Source organism: Lonchura striata, chromosome 2, assembly GCF_046129695.1.
Source record: "Lonchura striata isolate bLonStr1 chromosome 2, bLonStr1.mat, whole genome shotgun sequence".
Lineage (NCBI taxonomy): Eukaryota > Metazoa > Chordata > Aves > Passeriformes > Estrildidae > Lonchura > Lonchura striata.
This window is the reverse complement of record NC_134604.1, coordinates 70,242,090-70,268,153: the sequence shown is the minus strand read 5'-3', so window position 1 is coordinate 70,268,153 and position 26,064 is coordinate 70,242,090. Positions and strand designations below refer to the sequence as shown.

General features: G+C 38.8%; 1 long non-coding RNA gene across 1 annotated transcript in view; it reads right to left on the bottom strand.

Annotated features, from left to right (window-relative positions):
• Window positions 1–9,398: 9,398 nt before the first annotated feature.
• Window positions 9,399–26,064, bottom strand: part of LOC110470757 (uncharacterized) — a 42,200-nt gene continuing 25,534 nt past the window's right edge. The window contains exons 2-3 of the long non-coding RNA XR_002465472.2: window positions 17,030–17,083; window positions 9,399–9,480 (exon numbers count right to left, since the gene is read on the bottom strand). This is a non-coding gene — a long non-coding RNA (uncharacterized LOC110470757). The remainder of the gene's footprint in view (window positions 9,481–17,029; window positions 17,084–26,064) is intronic.

Genomic DNA, 26,064 nt, shown 5'->3' with positions numbered 1-26,064 from the left:
AAATTAAGAAAGTAACCTAAGAATATTGAATATGCCTTGGAGCTTTAACGAAGAAAGCATGAAAATCATCTGATACATCTAAATACAGCTTCTGCAGTTCAGGGGAAGTCTCACTGAGTACAGTATAGGATCTTAGCTAGTCTGCTACTTTATTTTTGCAGTTTCAATAATTTTGACATTAACACTGTTTCTTTACTATTAAGGACTAGACAAAGTCTACACAAGGTTTACAATTATAAATACAGAAAACCTCAATCAGAAATTATAATTTCACTGTAATTACTGAATCTTCTTTGGTTAAAGCTATCACATAGATCACTGAATAAAAACTGATGAACAGTTTTTATTCTTTTTTGTCATTATAGTTAATTTCTAGTAAAGGCACAATAGCAGAGCTGTTCTTCACCCCCTGCCTATGGTTTTCTGCCTGTGACCCAGCAGCCCAGCTTATCTGTACCAGTCACAGGCAGACTGGACTGGTACAGACACCAATAAACAATAGAACCAGCAAAGCCAAGGGAGAGCAGAAGGAGGAAGAGAGAAAGCAATGATTGGTTTTTGTTAAGCCACTCATGAGTTTGAATAATTAAAGCTAATTCACCACGAGCCAGACTTGATGGTCTCTGCAGTGCAACTTCCCAGCTGCCATGAGGCCTACATACAAGCTACTTTCTCATGTTTAATAAAAAATACAGTTACTGAAACAAGTCTCAGAGAGCCAAAGTGTGGTCTCAGTAATTTCAGTTTGCATACACCATTTTTTAACTAATGATGCTTTGTATTTGTAATGCAATCTTGTAGTTTGTAATGGTCCAAGGATATAAATAAGATTGTGTATAAATGTAACTCTGATTGGCAAACCTGAAAAAACATAGGAACTCCCAAGCACATAAGCTCTTTTTCATCTCTAAATCTCCAAACAAAAGCAAGACCATGAACCATTGCACTGACTTTAGTGTAATTGAATTGGTAGTTTTCAAGGAAAAGGACAATTGGTAGCAAGGCAACTGAAGAGAACATTATCAGAAACATAATGATATTTTATGCTCTGTGGGAACAGAAATCAGTAATTACTGCTTATAGAACACTGAGCTCTTAATAGAGGATACTGAATGGAGGAAACAAAACCAATTAATTTTTCTACTGAGTCCATGAGTTTTATTATACACTAAAGTTGTGAATTTTAGTTCTCCTGCTAATTTCTCAAGGCATTTTTCATGCCTCATTTAAATCTGAGAGGTCAAACTGGCTTTTCTTATATATATTTCCATACATTTCACTGAAGACTTCTGGGGCTTTTTTATCACTGTGTGATAGTGATAAAATTAATTCACTATGTGAATTAATTCTGCTGCTTATTTCTTGTTTCACTTGATTTCTACAGTCTTCATCTTGCACTCCAGATAAGGTATACCATCATGTCCTGGGATACATCCAGGGCTGGCAAGAGAGCTGATGGGAAGCTCTGTTGCAAGGTACAGTCTTCTTCCAAGGGAATGTTGGCTGACAGATGGGATATCAGCCTGTACATAGTACTATCTAATGAGCCCAGGTTCCGATCTCTTATTGCAGTGAGGAGGTAATTTTTTTTATACACATCATACTTAATGACCTACCAATGAGCTGAAAACATTAGAGTTGCCATAGCAGTGCTACTCTACTTCCACAGTAATGATGAAGCTGATCTGACAGGCACTAGAACCAAGCAAGCATGCACTTGCTTTATTAGTCTTTAAAGAAGTTGAATTTAACACTCTTGTGAACTTTTCTGGTATGAAAAGTACTTTAGTCACAAGAAGGGAGATACAAAAGTGCTAATAAGTTTAAAGAATGCCATTTAAAATTTGCCAACTTGTCTGTGGTGTACAAGGCGCATGGGCTGTGGAAAGGGCACCACCACCCTTCTTAGTACACTCTTTTTTATAAAATCAAAATTCCTAGAGGCAAGTGATTGTGGCACTCCACATTATGCCCTACATTTTTCTTCACTGACAACAGGTGTGATGTGTCTAGGTAACGCTGCATGCTCCCATTCCTGCAATGGATTTTAATTTTGCAAGCATGATCTGTTTTGCCACGTTCCAGAGTGGGCAGAGAAAGGGCAGCAACAAATGAACTCTGGTCACATCCATTCACATCAAACTGCTGGCATGACCTTGATTGACCCTGATGGGCTCTGCATGTAAGAGAACAATTATGTAACAAGCTGAACAGGCAGTCCATCACCTGTATGTGTTAAATAAATTACCAAGTGCTTTGCAGCACCAGGTGTATTTCCCAAGCTAACATATAGCTAGATCCAGCTTTTAAAAGACAAGCATTTTTCCTGAATGTCCTATGACATAGCACGCCCAGCTCCTCCCTGGAGAAAGATGAGGAATGTACTGCCTTTCCCCCAATCCTCCCAGCATGGAGATCTGTCAGGTCCCTTCCCGAGGTCAAGCTAAGGAGGATGCAGCTCTGGCTCCCAAGGAGTGGGGTCAGCCAGCAGCTGGGCCCCTGTTCCCACCCCTATCACCCTGACCCTGTGTGCCAGTGGTGTGCTGGCTCTGGAGTGGAGCTCAACACCCCTCTGCTCATCCCTGTGCCTGTGAAAGCAAGACATTGAGCAGAAAACATGCCAAAATAGTTTGTATAAAGTTTTTAGAAACCAAAAGCTTTGAATACAGTATGACAAACTACACTAATTTACAATTGGTAGAACAAAATCAGATATCTTAAGCCCATTATTGTATGCTAATTCTGCATTTCAAATTAGCCAGGATGCTAGAGACTGGGTGAGAAACCTCTAGTGCTGGAGCACACCTCTGTGGGGTATGCAATATAGCAGCTGCAGGTGATACAAAACCTCCATTCAGGGGAACACCTGCAAATTATACAAAAACTAAGTGGAGGAAAAACCCATTAATGCAATCCAGAAGTGTGTGCAGGATCTAGCATCACTCAGTGGGGCCCATGGCACTGAAAATTCTTCTGGGACAGCATGGAAGCAAATAAAATGTGTTTAACTGCTCAGGTATAAACTTGATGGTTTGGAGATTATTAGTGCATGTTTCTTTGTTTTCTTTCACAAGAGAGTAACAGCATCTTATCAGCACACATTACTCTGTGTTTGGTGTTTAAAACCCTTGAGGAAACGGCAATCAGATTTTAGTCAGATAAAAATGAACATTATTTCTCTGAATTTCCTTTTTTTTTGTCACCTTAAATATTTACAAAATGATTTTTTATTATTTATAAATCTGTTTCTATCTCTGTAATAAACTGATAAAATATCTTTCAATTACTTGTTATTGAAACTTCAGAACTAGTACAAAAAGTACAAAAGTACAACTTTTTTGCCTGACATTTTGAGACAGATTTGAATGGCAGAAACCACAACTGAACACACAATCTGAAAATTGTTTAAATCTTCCTATCTATATAAACAGTTGAGAGCCAAGGAGCCATCTCAAGGAAAATGAAAATAATAATTCATTTTTCAAGTATTTATGGGGGAAAAAAATCTTCCATTTGTATCTAGTTAGTGTACTGTGTAGTCACTGCCCGTGATATACCAGGATAATTCAAAGAAAATTTTCTCAATTTTATTTGCAAAAAAAAATCTCCAGTGCAGTTGTTTTTGTCCACTTGGAAATTTCTAAATCACTTTTATATCATGCAGGAAAGTGCAAGAAAGAAAAACATGCAATGTTAGACTCTTAAGACAGTGAGTGAAAATGTCACCTGACTTTCACTCTCTCTGCAATCAGAAGAAAAAAAAACACCCTTAAGTTTCTCCTCCTGCTTTGAAGTTCAGGAAAGACATCAACCCCACAAATGCCAAGATATGTAATAGTTACACAGAAGAACTTCTCATGGTACCTGAAGGGAAATGGAAACTCAAGTTTTCATTGCCTTATCAAATAATTAATGCAAAATATATTTTCCAGCCAAATGAAAAGAGTTAGAAAGCAGCAAATACTCATGATTATTCTCTGGATTTTCAGAAATCAGTAGCAAAACTTCATTTGATTCAAGTACTCATGATTTCACTAGGAAGGAAAGGAATGTAGAGTTGGAAGACGAGCTTCCAATTTTTGAATTTTTGCTAGATAATTAGTTAAGCTTCAGCAATTTTCAATACAGGTCATAATTGCTTCAAAGTGCTACACTCACGTGATCAGTGTCTTTGCAGACAGTGTTGCACCACAGGGAATAGCCAACATTATTATGTGGCATAGTTTGGATCGAATTAATAACTCTGAGAGTTCAGGTTAAGAGAGATTAGATTTCCAAATTGTCTAAATCAGGGGCCTAGAAATGCCTCTTTTTATCTTAGCCTTTTGTAAAACAAAATAATGACCCATAAAATTATTTTTGCTCATAGAGGGCTGCACATTTGCCAGGACTGCTTGGAGTTAAACCTCCTCTGACCAACACTGCTCTGAGACATTTCTAGCAAAGGCCAGAGGAGTTCTCACATAAGCATCCTTTAACCCACAGAAGTTCCCTCCACTTGGCTGCACCCACTGCAGTGGCACAAACAACACTTTTTACTGCAGGCAAGAGCAATGAACCTGTCAGCTAGAACTGATGTCTGATACTGCCTATCCTGGGAGGCATTTCCAGGGCTTCAGTGTTTGCCAGCTGGTCAGCTGCTAAGGCAGGGAACTCCCACACAGGAGGCCTGTCTTGAGTAAAAACTCTTTCCAGAATGGAAAGACTGAAGAGGGGAAAAAAAAATAAATTGAGAAAAGCCCAAGGTGAAAACTTCTGTAACATGCGGAAAGCTCCAAACTATAGGACTTGGAGCTGGTAGATTTCCCTACCAGTAGTACAATAGTTTTAGACATTAATAAGTATCCCATGTTTTAAAAGCTGTTAAACAAGAGGCAGCAACATTCTATCAGTATAATTTACTCCACAAACTCTGCATATAGAGGTCTGTGCACATGTTTTCAAAATCAAAGTTTAAATGACAAAGATAGCACAATAGAATTTCACCACACCTCTGAATGATAAACTAACAGAAAAAAAAAAAAGGGAAAAACTACATCAATGCACCCCCCTCTGGATGTGTGAGTTCCTGTCTTAAAAAGCAGGAATATTGCAAAGAGATAATTTTTTAAAGTTGAGAAATGAGGAATCAAATAGCAAATGGCATGCAACCTTGTTCCAGCACAGCAGTCTCCTGAGGTGTATTGCTGACAGAGAGGAAGGGAAGCCCCAAGCCCAGCATCTGGATTGAGCCCTTTCTACCACACTAACAGCACTGACACAACTCCTCGGTCTTCTTTCCCTGAACTGAAGACCTTTATATGTGTATTTTACCACTGCAAATAGGGAACCTTCTGTAAGGCTTTTTTTCTTTCTTTTCTTATTATGTGTTTAAGTCTATTAGTTCAAATTTAAGGTGTCACTGAAATTCCCAAAGACATTTCCTCTAAGATATTATGAATTCCCAACTGCTCTTTGAGGTACCTCATTTTCCTAGCAGCCTACAATTTGATAAAATTGATAAATTCACCATGTCACTGGCACATCTGCTGACAAATATATACCATATGCTTCTCTTTCTCTCCAAGCAAAACAGTTACCTAAGTTTAAGATGTGAAGTTACATAGTGCAGTATAATTTCATGAGTGTTTTGCATCAGGAAAATGTTGTTTATAACTGCTTTCCTTACACAATCTAGTAATTATCCTAATAGCTCTGTTTCTATCAGTAAAGTAAGTCCAGTGAAAACACACAGTACATGCATGACTAGAGAGCTCTTAATTAATTTTCAGATAATTAAACCCCTTTCAGCTGATGATTTACCCAATTTTGGGATTCATATGGATAGTGTAACAAAATATGCCAGAAGGTAACAAAAACATTATGAATATTCATTCTTAAATTGTTCATCACCGATCACTACAGAGGCCAGGAGACATCCGACATTGTCACTCTTGCATGGGGACTTGTATTATCAAGCTTGGTGAAAAGATACCTTTTAGACAATACTAAAAAACCAGCCTTTTATAGGGGAAAAACAATTTTGTTATTATTCATACCAGTTTCTAGTTTCTTGTACTGAAGCTTTTCTTATCTTAAATGTGTACTTTTTTCTACATTTATTAAATCTAATTTGGTTCTGATGCCATCGCCCACCCAACAAGCACAGTGTAATTAGTGAATATAATTTTTATATGTATACATTGTAACAGATGGTACACTCAGCATCTCTATTTTGAACTAGCAGAAACTACTTAATTAAAGTGTGATTTCATTCAAAACAACCCAGCCCTAGCATAATAAATCTTATTCTTGAATGGGAAGTTGATGAATGGGACACATATACGTCACCAATAGTATTTCAACATCTTTACAGCAATTTTTTTGAAAATCTTATATCTGAAGTAAACTAAAACTGAATATTTCACCAAGATACACATCTTCTCCATAAGATAAGAAAAACATGAAAATAGATTCAGTTCTCTTCAGGACCCACAATACAGGCTAATGAAATTCAGTCCATTAATAGGGTCACTCATGCAAGCAACCTCCTTTCCTGTAGCCTCCGTGTCTACTGAAAGAACAGTTCTGTCATCCCTGAATAAAGCACATAAATAGAGAAAATATGAGAATAAGACTGATGAAGTCAGGTTTCAGTTGCTTCTGAAATAATTTTTACAATTCTCACCATGTCTTTTTTAATATTTATGTTTTTAATTAACAGCACTGAAACAAACAAGCATTAAAATCATTGAAGTTCTCATGCAGCTCTCCATCTAAGGAGGGATACATTTCCTGATCTGATAGACTGAAATCATCACCCCAGACCTAAACTAATTTCAAATTAGCAAGGAAGTTGATGCTGTTACCAGGGAAAAACAATGAGGCACATGCTCTCTACAGCACAACAAAGTTACTGTAAGAAGCAGCAAAAACTCAAGTGCAGACCTTGCAGTTCTACTGGAGCAAGGTATACCAAGATTCTCCCCAAAAAATAAAGCAGTTTGGTTAATTAGTTAATAGAAACTCAGCTAACGTATGATAGGTATTGCTTTTCACAAGAAGCTTTGTCTAAGTCAATACCAGGTCTCTAAGAAGCTGGATGTACAAGATTTCTTTGGCCAGAAATAATGTATTTGACATATGAAATCTTTCTAGGGATGCCCATGTGATTTTAACTTCCCTAATTTCTCTAAATGAAAGGGAAAAAACACCAAAAAAACCATGCCAAAAACCACTCTCAAAAGGAACTCCAGGCTATTATTAGTGCACCATGTTTAATTGCTGTCTAAACAATATTTCAGCAACTGTTAAGTAGCAGCATACAACCAACTGTAGTTTGTCAATTACAGTGACGTGGTTATCCAAGAGTTAATCAGCTATCCTTATGCTATGCTGCTCTTTTCCACAGAGGAGTGCTCCTTCCCAGCACATTGCCAGGAGTGTGGGAAAGCTCCTGCTTTGTTTCCATCAAACTCTCTTCTTCTGGCAAATGGAGGACAGTTCTAGCATTTCTAATTTGAGCATTGAATTGTCTTCACCTTATTTGAACCTCATTTTATTTTTGTTTCAATATTATTTTCACTGCTCACTTCTTCTGAGGATCAGTTTGACTAGGAAGATCCATATGCCCATATGCCAGTGTTTAACAGCTAAATGGAGTGAGAAAATCTTCAATTAGCTGAAAGTGATTTCAGCTGGGCAGGCTGAGAAATGTCCACTGACTGAAAAGCTGCAAAAGCTAATGTATGAGCCATTATATTTTCTAATTTTTAAATTTGAGCTGAACATCAAATATTTTCTACCATTAATTCAAACAAAAACAAGAAACCAAACCAACCAACCAAAAAACAAAAACCAGCTAAACCAAGAGTAATAAAGTCAATCATTCAAATATTGAAATTATTTTGGATAATTGATGCCTCAGTCTTGTAAAGACAGTGGTAATGAATCACTGCCCTAAATGAAACAAACTGTCCAGTTTCCAACATCAAATAACTGCTTGCACTTTGGGTGTATTTAAAGAAATACTCTTATTCTCAGTGATCACTTACATGCAGTTTCACAAGCAGCCTTTTCAAACTTACCTTGGCATTAATAGAAAAATGACAAAGAACAGAGAAGGGAATTTTAAATACATTTAGAGGAACAATTAACTGATAGCCTTTTCCAAAACACAAATAATCCTCTTCAGTACGGTTTATCATTATTTCTAGTGCAGTAGGCTTAGAGATTTACTCATGGCACAGATTCCCTTTGTGCTAGATGCTGTGCAGTAACAAAAAGTCAGTCCTTGTCTTGAAGAACTTACAGGCAAGCATGTGGTTATTTGCTAGACAATACATTTTAGATCATAAATTGCCTCATTTGTTCCAACCCTGATCATCTTTCATCTTTCTTAATGGAATCAAGGTATTGCCATCACGGTTGTTGGGTACAGAGTATGGATTTATATGTGACCATATGCACAGTTATAATGAGAGAGCTGCAGTTGTTGAATTCCTCATTTAGAAAGTATATTATTTCTTTGTCTTTGATATGCTTAGCAGTAACTGCTTTTCTCTGAAAATATTTCACAGACAAAGCTAATTCAGCTTTTCTGGCCATGAGCTTCTATGCATTAAGCCATCTGCTTTATGTGGGAATGGGAGAGAAAAGAAAGCAGGTCAGTTGTCAGAAAATAGAAGTTAAATAAAACTCAGTTTGATTAAGTAGAATGTCAAAATATAAGTTAATTGAGACAAAAGTAAATTAAAATCATTACCTACTGTCACTTCTTAAACATTATGGCTTATCATTTATGCACACCATATCCATGCAAGAGCACCCTTAATCCCTGCCTACAATAGCTGCACATTGTAATTTTTATTATTGCCTCAGGGGTTTGCTAAAACTCATCCTTGGCAAAGCAGCAGAATTTCAACAAAATTATGTCTAATCACATTTCTTAACCTCAGTCAAAGATTAATTTGTCCTCTTCTGTTTATCATTGCAGAAGATAAAAATTTAATTTCTTAATTGTGCTTTCTTTTGTTCTCTCTACTGATTCCAGAAGCAAATGACATTCTTTTCTTAAAGAGATTAGAAAAACCTTTGTTTCCATTAGTCAAGATAAATTGTTCAGTCAGTTTCACAGAAGTCAGAATTTTCTCACCAGCTTCAAAATATGACCAATTTGTGGTTAATTCTTTAAATTTCTCTAAATCAATGTATTCGATTTTTTTTCTCTGTTCTCTAAATTATTTACAGTCAAAAATGAGTTGTGTTTCAACCAATCTTAAATACAGAGAGGACATTTTTCACAAGCTGATGTCATTTCAGGACATTTTTACTTTACCAAGGAAATTTTCCCTTTTGTCATTACAGAAAATACTACTCACCATTGCCCATCTTCTGCTTTTCTCTATTCTTCATCAAATCATGCACTCAAATGGGAGTTCTGGCACTCTCCTGAGTAATCCTTCACCTCTTGTCCTTAAAATTCTCTACTTTTGCATTTAGCTGTGCAGGAGAATAAGGTCACAGTAACTTAGGTTTTCTGTGATATCAGTTAACAAAGAAAGGAAAATAAAAACACACAACAGTCTAGACTGCTAGACTTCTAAGTCAGTTTCCATAAGAAAAAAAAGATCTGCTCTTTTATTGGCTTTGCAAAGGAATTAGCATGCAATTGAACGTCATCATCTTTGCCAGGCAAATAGCTGTAGAAATATATTAAACACTCCTAAGTCTCTTCAATCCCATTTAGTCTCCACCTGTCTCTCAAACTGAGCATCCCATTCAGGCAGAAGCAGAAATAACATACTGAGTACAGAGAAAATACAAATCCGTGTATTTCAAACACACAACTTCTTCCCTGGTTGTTCTCACACTGCATGAAAAGTACAGAGAGTGAAGAGATGGCAAAACACACACCAGTGAAACACAACTGTATTTAGTTTAAGAAATAAGTGGTATTCACATGTTTTCCACAAGTTGTCTTGCATTTATAGCCTCAACCATATGGACAAAGTAGAGGTTGATTGGTTATGAATACAAGTAATTACATGTATATTTCACTGTATATACATATATATGCTGCTGCATGCCAGACAACTTTAAGAGCAGAAAAACACAATGTTCAGCACCCAGTGTAGAGTTGATCTTCTTTTGAATCAGAAGTGGGTTTTGAATTTGTCACTCATAGATATATTCTCAAACATATGTGATGCATTTGCTGCTTGTACAAGAAATATTCTACCTGAACAACAGAAGTCAGAATAACAGCAGTGGAATTGTTCATAAAATAGCTCATTATTTTACAGAACTTTTACCCCTCAACCCATGCCATCTTTCTCACTTATTTTCACACAGCAAAATATATCTGAACACCTAGCTGCTAGAAAGTTCTTCCTGAAACCTGTAATTCAGAATCATTTAAAGTCATGGAAATCAACACTGCAGGAAGCAGCCAAGGACCATGGTTTTCCTCCTGTTCCCTGGGCTTTGCAGACAGACCCAACCATGCTGCCAAGGCACCATTTCCAGGCCCAGCCTCAGTAGGACAATGGGGTGCCAGGCATTCCCCTTCCCCCCACTGACAAACAGCACTATTTTTCCAGTGTCAAAAGCAATATCTGTAATTAATGGAGAGCCCCATTACCCCCATTACCAGCACTCCTTCTGCCTTTGTTTTTTGCCTAACCAATAGATGGTACACCTCCAACAACCACCCACTTAAAAAAAAAATCCATTATTTCACGAAGTAAATGTGCTATAAAATAAAAACACCGACAAAACCTGCTGCTCTTTGTGGCCAATTGCTTCCTTTATGCTGGGGTTACATTAAGGTGACTGGGAACCTGTGGGCACCAACAGGCCCTGAGGGACCCCCACGGCCACTTCCCACCCACCACATTCCCGGGGCCACGCATCCCTTCGCTCAGAGATGTGCGGTGCTCTGGCTCGCACTGCGGAAGAGCTGCCAGGCCCGGCCACCCCGAGGAGCCCTGGCCCCACCATGCCCCAGAGGTCTCCTGCAGTTATAACTTTTAGAAAATGACGACCCATATGTCTCAGAGGTGCAACTTTGCTGTGCTTTTAGAATTTTTCTTTCCATTATTTAATTCCTCCGTCAATTTGCTGCCATGCTGTGCTCCTGACACCCAGTGATGGCTGTTGTGAGGGCTTGAAAACCAAAGTAGGGACTCCTACTTCTCAAAGGGAGGACTCCGTGTTCCTCGAAGCCTGAAGCCAAAGAAGGCATCTCCTAGCAGTAACTATGGCTTTCCACAGGAGCCACCACTCCAGCATGCACATCAATCATCTGAGCAAGGAACTCGTCGACATTTTTCCTCATGATCGGGAGTTAAAGAAAGAAGCACCTCACTTGCACATACAAATCCTTATAAATAAAATCTATCACAAAATTTAAACATTTAGGACAACATCTGTGGCAAGAACATCTATTCTTTCTTTCACTCTGAGACACCCAAGATCAGTGAAGGACTATTTCTTGACACCTTTTTGCCCACATTGTAAAAGTGATAGCTAATTTTAGTGTTACTTTGCATTTCCCTTTTATCCCTCAGATCACACTGCTTCCAATCAGCAAAGAGGAGAGGTTGAAAGAAAACAAAATATCCTTGGCCAGTTATTTTTATGCTTAAAGTGTAGAGCATTTAGTTCTTTTTGAAATTGTTTTACCATAACCAGATGGCTCCTTAGCAGTTTTCAAAATACAAGCATCTCAAAAAGTACAAAGTTTTTGAGGTTTGAGCTATTTCAGGTATCAAGGTTTCTACGGTTTTTTGATAAAGAACTATATAAAATGAACTACATATATTTTCTGTCAGAGCAATGACGTATTTTCTGTCAAAAAATCTTTAAATAGCCACATTTCCCAGAAATACAGAGATTGTTATCATTACTGCTGGGTTTGGCACTTCTCTTCTTACTACTGCAATTTTTATTAATAGTTTACATGCTATTTTTCCAAATTTTGTAACATCTCTCATGGGCATTAGAGTAAATGCATTTGCTGCATTGACAGCATTGCACGAATTATATTTTGACTGTTATAGTCAATTTTTCATATATTACTGTAATAAAATTAAAATTTAATCAGAACATCAAGATTTAAAACAACCCTGGCAAGAACTTGTTCTACAGAAGTCTCATTAATAAGCAACAGAATACCATATCTTTGACAACTACAGGGGCTTGGGTTTTTGATTTTTTGCTTTTAAAAAAGACAACTCTACTTCATTATTTCTAAAAGCCTTTGTTGTGGCAAGTAATGAAAATTATATTGTTCCTTTGACTTGTCCTGTAGCTGGAGGTGTCTTTGATAACCTAAGTATCATGAATTCCCATGTCAATATTTTACCTTTCCTATCCACGATCCCAAAGTACAAACAGTTGCTATAGGGGAGTAAGAGTGACATGTTTTAAAGGAGATCATTAGATATTGGTCCCTAAGGGCAGTTTCCTTCAAAAAAGAATGCAAAAAAAAAAAAAAAAAAAAAATCTGTGGCATGAGTTATAGTGAAACCACTCGTACAAAGGAAAGACAATCACTTTGTAAATTATAAGCCTCTCAGTAAATGGACTTTCTACTTTCCCAGGAACAAGACAATGCTTAGGAACATAATGATTTTGTAAAAACTGAATACTCTGCTTCAGTTAGAACTAAAACTTCAGTATTTCTTTCAAGCCAAAAGCATCTAATGCAAGACTGGAAAGCAATACCTCAGCTTTATGTCTCTGCTCACTCTTCTCAAAATGGAAAAATATCCCTAGACAACACATGGTGGGATTCACACAACCTGACTTTGGGACTTCTAAACATTACTGCCTAAACCCAAGTTAGTCATGTAGAGTCATAGAATCCTTGAATCATAAAATTGCTCAGGTTGAAAAGGACCCATAAAGACCATCAAGTCCAATGTCCTGCTCCTTGCAGGACTGCCTGAAATGAACTCATATCACTAAGGGTGTCATCCAGCCACTCCTGTGACCCTGACAGGATTGGTGCCATGCCATTCCCCTGGAGAGCCTGTTTCAGTGACTGACCACCCTTCCAGTAATGCCTCTGATAGTTAATGGAGAAAAACAGACAGAAGGTGAATCATCACATCTTCCATTTGTATTACTTAGTTTGCTCAACTTCCACACTTACATGGTTAATCACAGCTAACCATCCTTATCAACAAGACAGGCATCTGAAGCATTTAAAAAGAAAAATTCAAGAAAGGAACTAATCCTTTTTTTCTTTCCACTGTAAGTACAGCAGCTCCCTTCTGAGCAGCTAAAGTTTGGAAAGATGACATTCATTCCTTATGTCCATCACCTGACTTTTACTCCGTCACCTGACTTTTACTTTGGAAAGTAATATGAGGATGTTTAATCTCAAACTTTCATAGCCTCAGTCCTCTTTAAAAGGAAGGATTCAGAACCCAGTCTTTTATGTGATGACAAACTGAAGGACCAAAGGATCTTAAATACTGAAGGAAAGAAATATGTATAAAAAGAAATGTCTTTTATTTTATTTTATGTAATAAATAGGGATGTGTATAATAAGGTGAAAAGCTTTGTGTGGGGTACCTAGTGTTCCTTTCCTACTCTTTAAATTACTTGTTTCAGGAAAGAAACACCTCATTATTCATTAATGGCATATGATGTTCTAAGCAATAGTCAAAAGCTGCAGGGATTACGGACATGATCTGAAACTGTTGATTGGGAAGTGCTATAGCAGGCTATAACAGAATTGATGAAGAGTATCAGAGGAAGAGCTTTAGCATTCAAAAATACTCTTAGAAGTAGACTCCTCATTTTAAATATCTATTAAATTAAGAACAACTCACAGCTCCAGTAAGATGATGAATGTACAAAACCAAGTCGATGCTTAGAAAAAAATGAAAGGATTTTTGCAAATCAGTCACATTAATATTTATACTCACAAGACACAGTAATTTTCCAATTACCATGTAGGTAGAACAGCAGTTCATATCGAATTTCAGAATGAAAATGCACACCATGCAATTTCTCTAGCTCCTCTTTCTAGATGGCTAATAGAAAACCAGGTGGAAAATTGCTCATTGAAGCTAATTAGCCTTTAGTTATCACCAGTTACATTTCCAGCTGTTCTATTTAATCCTAGACTTCTTAATTTATTCATCTGGCATATTCAGATCTGTTTCCTCCATATGCTCTGCTCATAACAAGAAGAAGGAAGAAATCCTGTTTCTAGGGAATTAGTTCCTCATCTGTCAGATTCCTAATTGCAACTTCATCAGCAACTGAGTGCCTGTAAGCATGCATTTGATAGGAAAATTTATTTATTGCTGTTTAGGGATATATAGTTTGTAGAACTCATGAAAATGAATCTGTATCACTTGGGAAATTTAAGATATACATTCTTACTATTTCTTATACAATGAAAGTCAGATAAACTCTGATACACTCCAAAGCTGTAAAACTGAGTTCTTAAACAAAACACTAAAAGCTCACTAGTCTGCACCATAAGCATATTGATTAAGGTAATACCACACACAGCCCTTTGCAGCTAAAGAAAAGAAAAAATAAAGCTTGGGGTTTATTATTTTATATGGCATTTAATGATATACCCTGTCTTTAAAAAAAACAGAAGATAAAATTAAATAGTCCTCTTACATTACAAGATGTACACAAATAATATTAATTTTCTCAAATATAGAGATTATTTCAAGTTGTTCTGTGGATATTTTAACTTTTTCTTTATTGATCTTGAACATTGAAAATTTGAATAATATTTTTCCAAGCAATTAATTGCATAAGCCACTTGGGGTTTTTCTGTTTCTTAACTGGATGCCAATTTAATCCTCCATTTAAGTGCAAATTTAGAATAAAGGCTTATGAAACACTACTTATTTGCATGATTAACTTGAAATTTCTGTGAATGTTTGTGCAAAGAAAACTCCATGGCCAAGATGCCACACAAAAATGAACATGAGAACAACACAATATGAGGAATCATATGTAAATTATATGAACGCTACTGCATTTGTCAGTAGTTGTACCCACTGCCCCAAGGGAAAACCCCTACACAGTCTTTCTTCCTTCATGCTGCATGCACAGCATGATTGCCAGAGACCCTGGCATTACTTTTTCACTTTTTACTGAAAGAAGAGGGAGGTCAGCCTCTTATACCACTTAATTCCCACAGTTCCTCCTGAGCAAACTGGCAAGAAACAGACTGGATGGGTGGTCTGCCAGCTGGGTAAGAAACTGGCTCCCAGAGCACTTGGAGGGCAGTGATCAATGTTTCTTACTTAGGCTGGCAGCCTGTCACACGTGGCATTGATCCCCCAGTGGTTGGTATAAGGCCACACACAGTGCTCAACATCTTGCTTGCAAACTCCTGCCCTGCAGCCTTAGCTGTGCTTTGTTGTTTTGAATGAATTACTAATATTTTTTTGCAAGCATTTAGAATTTTCATGTTGAAGGACTTAAATATATATCAGTAGATATACAGTATTGTCAAACATATATTTTCCAATTCTAAACATGCAGTACTTAACTAGCCTGTAAGTGGTAATTACATTTCTAAAATAAGGTGTCTAAGTCTTTCTTCTCCCTTCTTAGCTGAGTGTACAGCACTTAACAGGTAGTCCAATTTTCAGTGTTGTTATTGTGCTAATAATCACAAGTGGCTTTGTGGGGTCTGCACCAGTCATACTGGGTGACATCTTAGTGGCTCTCCTGCCACCTAGAATTTTTACAAACTGCCTGCCATCTGGTTTGTGGGAACTTGGCATCCTCTTGGATTTTGTGTCCCCTGTGATGCCTGCCTCTTCTCAGTATCATTGCTCTGCAAAGGGCGAAGAAGCTGCAACAAACTCACACAGCCGAGTTTCCAAAGAGTTCTAGAGGAGGACAGGTAGCTGCTCCACAAAGGTAGAGGAAAGGAAGTAACAGACCAACACCCACTCTTTATTCCAAAAGAAGTGTAAAGAAGTAATGAAGGTGAAAAGTCAGAATACAGACCAGTTTTGCCTTCTGTTGTATGAGACTTGCTCTTGGTCCACCTCAGAGGCTTTAGAAAATAAATAAGAGGTGTATTTATAACTTCTGCATCTGTGAGGAAGGTGGGGCAGAGAGATTTTTTATTCCATTTGTCCTCATACCCTGTGAGAGTTAGAGTGTTGCAGGTGTCTCTCTGAAGCTAAGGAGAATGATGGAGAAGGATACTGTTACATTCCCAAAGGAAAGACATCTGCAGATGCCATAATACAAAACACATGACTTTGCCTAAATAGATGAAGTAATTACATTAAGGAAGAGTTGCAAAAGGTAGGCAGAATAAGAAAGGGCAGTGCATGTGATTAGGTTACTTGAGGGCATCCACAAGCTTGATCCTAAATATTAGTGGATATCAAAATTGCTGGAAGTGAACTAGATCAAAATCTTCCAGTTCTACCCATGGATGGAGTAGACACATCAAAGGCAGCTATCCTTAAGTCCAGAATGGATAACTAAATGATTGCATAACACAGTACCAGTCAGTGATTTTAGATGTGTCTGGTATGAGTAGCAGCCATATAAATCTAAGAAAAGATTACATGTATTTTATGTGAATATATTTAGAATTTATTCAGTTTCCTTTGAATCACCTCACACTAAAGAGATCACATTGCATTGACATATTAAAATATGGAGTAAAAAGAGTGTGTTGTAATGAGGAAAAAGGGACTGAAAAATAATTACCAGTATTACGTGATACACGTGAACAGAAAGCCAAATAATTGTGCCTGTTAGTGAAGCAGAGATGTCTCATAATGATATGTAGTCATACATTATAATCAAACCAATGTTAATATATTCCAAGGAAAAAGGATTATGGACATCTCATCCAAGAACTATGTCATTCAGATTTAGGAATCCTATTTACACCTGGCTTACAGAAATTAAAATTCATAACAAAAACTGTGAACATTTGCTTGTTTAATTAAAATTAAATATACAAGTCTGTATATGAACATTATAAAACTGAACAAAAGAAAATTAAATTGTTATGCTAACAGCAACTGACCTGATTGTTGTAGGTCAAATTCTGGTCCCACTGGCTGAATATCTCTTCTGTCATCTGTGCAGATACAGACATCAATGAAAATGTTAGTTAATGCTTATTTTCAAAATAATGCTTAAGATCAAGAGATAAGCATATCACATTCAAAATATGCATTTTTCTTGAAAAATTATATACTAAATATGTAACATTAAAATATTGCATTATATTGAATAAAATGTATTAATTTTATAAGTGTATTTTAAACTGGCATATATTTAATTTATGGCTTTTGTATTTAATAAAACAGGATATTAAACAATCAAATTCATAACAACTAAGAAGCTACCTAAAAGACAATAAAATTATTACTGTCCTGTTAAGTACAACATTTTAACTGCCTTGTTTAATAGGTAGTTTGCTTGAGTAGAGAGGAAAAAAACAGAAGCCTCTAAAACTACAGTAAGATTATAAAGTTCTTTGTATTCCTGAACACAAGTTTTCTGATACGATCTGAAATTCTCTTCCCTAAAAGTATAGATGCCAAAGAGTCTCTGTTGTTCAAAGAAAATCAGGGAGGTTTTCCACTACCTAAAAAATGCCAAAAGCTACATCTCCTCAACTTTCTTTGGCTGAGCAGTAGTCCTGCCACCCCATCCAATGGTTAGAACAGTTCAGCTGGGAAATGGGTTCCAGGTGCTCCTGGCCATAAGGGGCTGCTCTAAGCATGACCACTGTGAAGAGCCAGAACTGTTTGTCTACTTGTACTTGCCACAATTACATGGAAAATCTTTTTACAAAGGCATTATTCTATCATCATTTCTCTGTCTTCTGCAGTATTTGCAAATGTAAATGTTCATTTAGTGCTACATATACTAAATGTGCAGATTCACCCTGAACCTTTACATCAACTCTTGTGCAAACTGTTTGATAAAAAAATCAATCATCAATACACAGAAGCCCCCTTCTCCACATCATACAGTCTGCAGAAAAATTAAAATGCATTGGAAGCCCTAGTTCTGTCAAAGGACAATTTTTAACTAACTTGTTTGATTTTGAATTCTCTTTAATGCCAGGCTTAGGTGATGAGATTCATGGAAGTGATTTAGAATGAAATAAAATACAGCTTCTATTAAATGACAATTAGAATGATGCCCCTGTGATGCCAGCTTACCAAAAACGCCAATGAGATAACATTCTCAGAAAATGGCAGCAGAAAAGCTTTGTTACAGAGAATTCCTGTGCTTGCTTTCAAGTTTCTTTTTAAAAGAACTGCCTCTGGCATCCATCCCATGTTAATTAAGCATTTGTTATATCTGTAAGCTATCATGCTTTAATTCAGAAGGAAACTTTTACTTTCAAACCTCCTTGCAGATTTAATTCCTCCTCAGAAATCTGTTTTAATCTAAAAAAATTATTTTGGTTTTATTCTGGAAAACAAACTACTGAGCACCTTTGGCATTACAGTTCTTTTCTCAGAGAATTAATAACCAATAAGGAGTTGTTTTGTTGTGTGCCTGACAAATGTTGCAAATGCTAATAGATCATGACATTTCTTGCAGTAATCTGCAAAAGCTTCTACTCTTTGGTTTATCAACATCTACATTAGATTTACCAACATCTACTTACATTTAAAAAACAGTAATTGCTCATTAATCCTTTATTCAAAACCTTGGTATAAATTGCAAGCATGGAAGAGATACTTCAGTCAAAGTCACCTAAGAAACTTGCAAAAGCTTAAGTTAAACAGGGTAAGTGCCAGGAGGGCAAAAGCCAGAGGTTGTATCCAGACAGTGACAGATGAGAAAATTGTTTTCTGGTCACAGAATGTGCTAAGAGTTTAAGAGAGTGCATAACACCCCACTCCAAACCGACTTCCTCCCTGATTACTTCAACCCCAGTCCACATGACTTAGGTGCTTTGAGCCCCTGAGATCTGATAGTGAAGATCCTTCTTCTATCATTCATGATGAGAATGGAACTCGACGACCCTTCTGAGCCAGTGTTGAACAAATTTCTGTCCCTCCTTTGCAGTGTGAGGGGTGCTACAGTGATATTACCCCCCTGCACTAATGCTGAATTCCTAAGGGCCAGTGCTGCACTGTGTGGTGGAAGCTGAGGTAAATCCTTGAACCAAATCTAACGCTGTGTGACTGCGACTTCTTTGCTTTTTGCCAAGTGCATGCTGCAGGCACACTAACTCCTCCATGATTTGCCTTTAGTTTAGTATTTTTAAATCTTCTTAAATCAGTAGGGAAATTCCTGCTCATTTCTGTAGCAGTAGAACTAGGACCTATAGGTCACCTAATAGGACACCTATAGGAAAAAGAAGATGTGGTGAGTAATTAGACATGTTTCTCCAGGGGAAAACAGTTCTCACATGTATGTGCAGCTGTGACACCATGCTCCTGCACGAAAAGGTTAAAGTCAATCCAGACAGTGCTTAATGTGATGCTTCCGTCTTGAAACTTCAATCGGGTATTTTTCAAGTAACTTCAGACACAAAGTATGCTGAAGAGAAAGATTTTAACTGAAGCCATACTGTTACTAAGGAATTGGAATAGGTACAACATACCAGGAATGTACAGACCTGCACATAATGAGATTTGAATATCATTACTTATCTGCTGGATCATCTCATTTCAATTCTCTGTATCTGCTTTATCTTCTGCACTTTACCTGCACAGATCTATAGGTCTTAGGAACAGGGACCAGCTACAAACTATCCTTCATGCAGTACCAGAGCACAAGTAGATACTAATAGAGTTCAGTTTATTCTGAGGTCTTTAAAAGCCACAAAACAAATATGCAATCATGACACAGTTCATGAAAGGAATGTAGAATATCAGTTTATTTAAATAACAGGTGGATACTTTTAATTATGTTAAAATAAGGTTATATTAGCATATTTTCAGTAGTGGGAAAAGGTTGATTTCATTGGGATTTGGTCTTGGTTAGCCAAATGCTGAACTGATTCTCTAGATTTGACATACCCTTTCCTGGTGTAGGAATAAATAATGACTATTTTTGATCACTGAAGCTCACACTAATTGTGCAGAGTGAAACTACCAGTTCTGGTCCATTTGGGGGAAAAAAGGGCTAAAATGGAATAGCATCAACCAAGGAAATAAAAATAATTATCTTCTGAAATTGTTGTCCTCAAAGAAAAAAAAATATTAAAAGACTGGAATAAAGAGAGTAGAACTGATATTAACAGTGGTGTTTAAAGGGGTAGAGATCTGGATTTATATCCAGTCCTTCAAATGTCATTCAAAATCAAAGCAGGGTAGGAAACGCTGAATACTTTGGAAGAATGTGGTTATACAAGAGACAGACTCTTATTTTAAGGATTCTGCTACCCACTTGAGAAGGGGGGCGACCTACACCCCTGACAGAGAGGTGGCCTGCATCCTTTGCTCTTCTAGCAGATGTTTCAACATCTCACAGACTGCAGTTACAACTCCTTATATTACACTGAATTCCTTAAAACCCAGGTTTATGCTTTACTCTTTATAATAAATATCATAGCCTCAAAAATCCTTCTGATTTCAAAGTTGTTTTCTAAGATTGGGGAAATGAAGGCAAATTAGTTCCACTTTGTCAAGCTTGAGTTATTCTAAGGCAGTTTAGCAAGTCTCTTTAAGGAGAAGAAATATCCCAGTTTCACAGAGGAGCATGGCAGCTTTTCCCTGGGTCTTTTGGTGCTTAGGGACCTGCCTGTTAACTATTAATATCTACCGCAGGACATCCAGTCTGTGCCAGAATAACCCCGGCCAAGAGAAGCCCTTCCCCCTCCTTTAGTGTTTAGTCCTTCAGTGTTTCCTCATTAGCACCCTGGAAAGGAGTCGGACGTTTTAAACCCAAGGTCAAAGGAAACTCAGAAAATCACTCGGCTGCTTCGGGGCATTTCCTCAGGCCGATCAAGGAGGCAGGGGGGCAGCCTGGGCCCCTCCTCCCCGCGGCTGCCCCCCAGTAACCCCAGCAGCTCGCTGCTGGCCCCGGGGATGGGCAAGGTTTCTGGCTCCCGGCCGGCAGCGCTGCTGGAGGGTTTCCATGGCCACCCGCTGCTCCTAGCGGAGTCTCTGTGCTGCGGCACAGCGGCATGGGCAGGGCAGCCTCTCCCTGCGCTCCTGCCACCCACCGCCTTGGGATGGGCTCCCTCCCCACCTGTGCCCCATAACCTCTGTCCCTGCATGCACACGGGTACCGATTTCTCCACCTTCTTTTTTTTTTTTTTTTTCCTTTCCTGCTTAAAATAAGAAACCAAGATCTTCTCTTTCCCAGCATTTCCAGGCTGCAAGGCTGGTTCCTGAAGCAGCCACAAGGAGTTAAAAAATACTGCCCCCAAGCAAGGAAACAAACCAAACAACAAAAGACACTGTCTTTTTTCTGAAGCAAACCCTTTGGAGTTTTGTGGACACTCCCCTGTGGACTGGTGGAATCCCAGCCATTGCCAGTGTGATGAGAGGAGGAGGAGGACACAGATGCTGAGAGCATTGTGCCCCTCTGAGCACCAACATCCCCAGACTGCAACTGCCAGCCTCTGCTTGAAGTGGACACACAGGAAGGGTGTTCCACAATGGGCAGCTGCCACATGCCTGTAATCAAGGAGACTCACCAAGAATTACTCAGAGGCAGGTAAAAAACCTGATTTTTTACTCTCTCCCTGCTGCCAGGGCTGATATGAAATACACTGAAATGTGGAGCCAGGCTTCATCCCTATTAATCCCATAGGGATGGGAAATTGGGGATAACTTTTGAATTTGAACCGGTGCCAACAGTCTTTTGAGGAGTCAATCTATCCCAAGCAAACTCATAGGAAGGGAAATTTTTTTCTGTCCTGCCAAGGGCCTACTTTAAAGGAGATTTCATTCTAGCTGTGCTTCACTGACAAAATTACAGTTTTCAGTGGAATACATTGCTTCAAAAATATATATGGCAAAAAAGCCATATTTATTTTTTATGCTTCCCTTTCATACAAAGGAGAACTAGTTCCATCTAACTTCTCCAGCTGGTAGTACTTTTTCAATACTACTTACTATTTAAGTTGTGCTGAGACCCACAAAAAATGACCAATTTATTCCAAATTTTGTCAAAACCTGATCCCTCATTTCTAAGAATATATGGTCCCAGACTTGCAAACCACTCTTTCAGCATGAGAGACCTGTGCAAATCAGCTTGCAGGTTCACAGCTCAAACTAGAAATCTGTTACTACAAGGTGCTGAGGTAATTTGGCTTGTTTAGCCTGGAGAAGATGAGACTGAGGGAAGACCTCATTGCACTTTACAACTGCCTCAAAAGGGGAAGTGTCAGGATCCATCCCTATACAGGCCACCAATTGGTGACATTGGTGCTTGGCACCAGTCAAGAGTGGATGGGAACTGACTGCCACCATTAGTTTATTATTTTACTGTAAAACTTTCATGCCTTCTCTCTGTGAGCTCCCAGGGGCAGCTTCTCACAGCACTGACTCCGCACAGCTGGCTGGCTTCTTCCTGTCCCTAGCACAACTGCCTTACCCACAACCCACACAGCAGCACAACCAACAAACTCCAACTCTCCCCTCCACCAGCTAACCCACTCTTTTATAACACCCATCCTTATTGGACTATCCTTATTGACACAGCTGTGCCCTATTAAGGGCAGGGCTGTTCCTACTCTTTGGTGATCTGTACAGCTGCAACTCCTCAGGGGCAAGATTGCCTTCAGCACTATCTCTATTCTCCTACAACCCATCCTCCCACAGGGAAGTGGAGGGGCAGGTACTGATTTCTCCTCTCAGGTGACAGGACCCTAGGAAATGGCATGAAGCTGAGTTGGGGGAGGTTTAGGTTGGATATCAGGAAAGGTTCTTCACTCAGAGGATGGCTGGCCATGGGAATAGGCTACCCAGAGAAGTGAGCACAGCACCAGCCTGACAGAGTTTAAGGAGCATTTGGACACTGCTCTCAGGCACATGGTGTGACTTTTGGGGATGGTGCTGCTCAGGAGCTGAACTTCATTGATCCTTGTGGATCCATTCCAACTCAGGATATCTTGTGATTCTATCAGTGTGCTGAGATCCCAGGGTGTGGGACAGCAAACAGTGCCTCTCAAACAATGTTTAGGCTGGGGAGTCACACTTTCATATGGCACTTCCTCCCTCCCACACTCAGAGGACCTGCAGATCCTGCTCATTTTGGCAACCCTTGGAAAATCTAGTATCCAGAATCCTTCTGTAAGCAATGCAAAAAGTCACACTTTTTTGAGAACAATCTTTACCATGTTCAGATTTTGTACATTTGAAATACATACCTGGGCAGTTTTTATTTGGTGTAAGGGGCAAAGTTTTAGTAGCAGAAAAGTTACAGGGATGACCTCTGTGATAAGACACCAAAAGCTGTCCCCATGATGGATAGAGCCAGTTACATCAGGCCCCATTACGGACCCACTGCTGGCAAAAGCTGAGTCCATCACCAACACTTTGATAATATATTTAAGAAAATTTAAAAAATGCTGCGTAGGAGCTGTGAGAGAGAGGTATGAGAAAAATGTGAGGGAAACAAGCCTGTAAACACTTAGATCAGTGAAGAAGGAGGAGGTTCATCAGGTACCAAAGCAGATTCCCCTGCAGACTGTGGAGAAGACCATGGTGAAACAGGCTGTGACCCTGCATGGAGGACCCTGGTGATGAAGATACTCACACTGCAGTCCACAGAGAGCCCACGGTGCAGCAGGGTCTTGGCAGGACCCGTGGTTCCACAGTGGGACCCACACTGGAGCAGCCCATTCCTGAAGGACTGTGCCCTTTGGAAAGGATCCATGCTAAAGCAGTCTTGAAGAGCTGCTTTTTCCAAAAGTGTTCCCATGCTGCTTCCCTATCATACAATGCCAACAGAATAATGAGCACTATATACATAAATCTCTCTGCACTGTAGCTTCTGAACTGTGAAAAAATGTGTGGGTGGAGTATGAGTGTGTTCCCAAAGGAAAACCTTTCCATACAGTGCACTCAGTGTCATAGGGCAAGCCAAGCATCTTTAAAGCATCAAAAGTGCAAGATTTTTATTTAATTCTTAGGGGAGCACAAAAGCCTTTGCTATCCTCCCACTGCTATTTCCACACCTACACAAAGCCGGGAGCATAGGTCACTGTGATGGGCACTAACTCAGTACTGAGTTACTCTCTTCCATTTCCAAACCTGCCTCTATGCATCAGACACTCTTTTTAGTCTCTCTGGGACAGAAACATATAAAATCTTATAAAAGGCTGGAATCTTATAACTCTCATGAGAGGCTGGGATCTATATGTTGTGTTAAAACTGTCCCTTTGTAAAGTGGTCTTACATTTCCCATGAAATCTCCTCACTTTACTACCTCAGGAAACAAGCAAGATCTGTGAGCTTTCATCTGGTAGCCTTGCTCCACAAAGAAGTTGCTATCAAAGCTCTCTGAACAAATTTCACAAGTTTAAGCTATTTATAACATTTCTCACTGTGATCTTAACAAGTAAAAAGAAGGAACATCTATAAACTTTTCCTGAAAGAAGGCACGGTGTGTCTCTCAAGATGTTCTTGGAAGAGACCAGAACACAGCAACTTCCGACTGCAGCCTTGTGAGAAGACAAAGATGGTAATGGGCACCAGTCATTCAGATTAATAAACTCACAGGGATCATGCAATGACTGCATAGACTCATTCTGCATTTGCACAACACAGGCTTAAAGGGAACTGCTGACACCATGTCCAGTTCTCAATTGTCACAGAAAACCATGACAGTGTGAGACTTTTTTTATGAAGTTTATTCTTAGAATTTGCTCGGGTTTTTGCCCTTAAGACTTTTAGAAGAAGATTCCTCTAGAGTCAGACTGCTTTGGCAGATCCCCTTTTAATTTCCTGCAGTTAATACTCTCCTAGGGTTTTGCCAACATTATCCCTCAGGTCAGATAGCTATCCTCTCTGCTGTCAGTTTTATAGAAAGCAATTATATCTTGCTGCAGTTCAAGAGGGAGCTGCTTCTCTGCCCTGCACCTTCTCCTGCTCCTCCTCCAGCAGTGAGTGCAGATTAGAGACCAAAAAAAAAAAAAAGTTGAGGCCACACCAATCATCCCATCTTCTTTCCTGTCACAGATTTATCACAAACAGTTGGCACATACAGTAGGCAGAAGCTTACTGTACACACAGACCTACCAGCTTCCCTGAGGGAATGACAGCCATGCTAGGGTCAGCTGAATATTGCCACACTGGGCAGATGTGTGCTAGCAAAATATGGAGAAAGGGCCAGCAACTGATAGCTAAATGGTATGGAAAGTCACAGAGCTCAAGTCACTTTTCAGGCCCTGTTGAATTTGCTAATCCAGACACGTTCTGGGATTGAGAGGAAGCCCATGCCATAAACTAATCATCTTTCTTGGGATGTGGTTCTTTATCAACAGAAGTGTGTTCTTATAAAAATTGCAAAGGGCACATTTCCTGCATCATGTCTATTCCATCTCTCACTACCTTTCCAGAGCAGTGGAGGTATTCACTGCTTACTGCTGATCATAGCAAAAGATCTCTTTGAACGAGGGAGAGAAGGCTCTGCTTGCAGATTGGAATGATGGATGGATGGATGGATGGATGGATGGATGGATGGATGGGTGGATGGATGGATGGATGCAGTGTGGGACTGCAGCAGTGTGTGTCAGGCACCATCTACATAGAGAAACTACTCCTAAAAACTTTCTCCTAAGAGAATGCTGCAGCATCTGACTCCCTGCTCTTTGGCTTGAAAAACATGAGCCCATGACCAGGACTATTGATGGGTACATTCATTATTTTAATTAATAGTGGAAGTTGCTACAACTCATGTGAGCAGGTTGATATTTTGTGCCTTACAGGTGAAAAATATTGTTTTAAATATTGTTAATTTTTAAAAATTATTTAATAAAAAGTTACATTTATGGTATTTTGGCATGCCTGGTGCTTTTTCTTTTATTACTTTTGCTTCTAAGAAAATTTAGTGCTTATAAAAGAGAGAGGTTGACAACCAAAGAAAGATATCTACTCCCTTCATTTGCAGACCAGGTACATTGGGAGCATC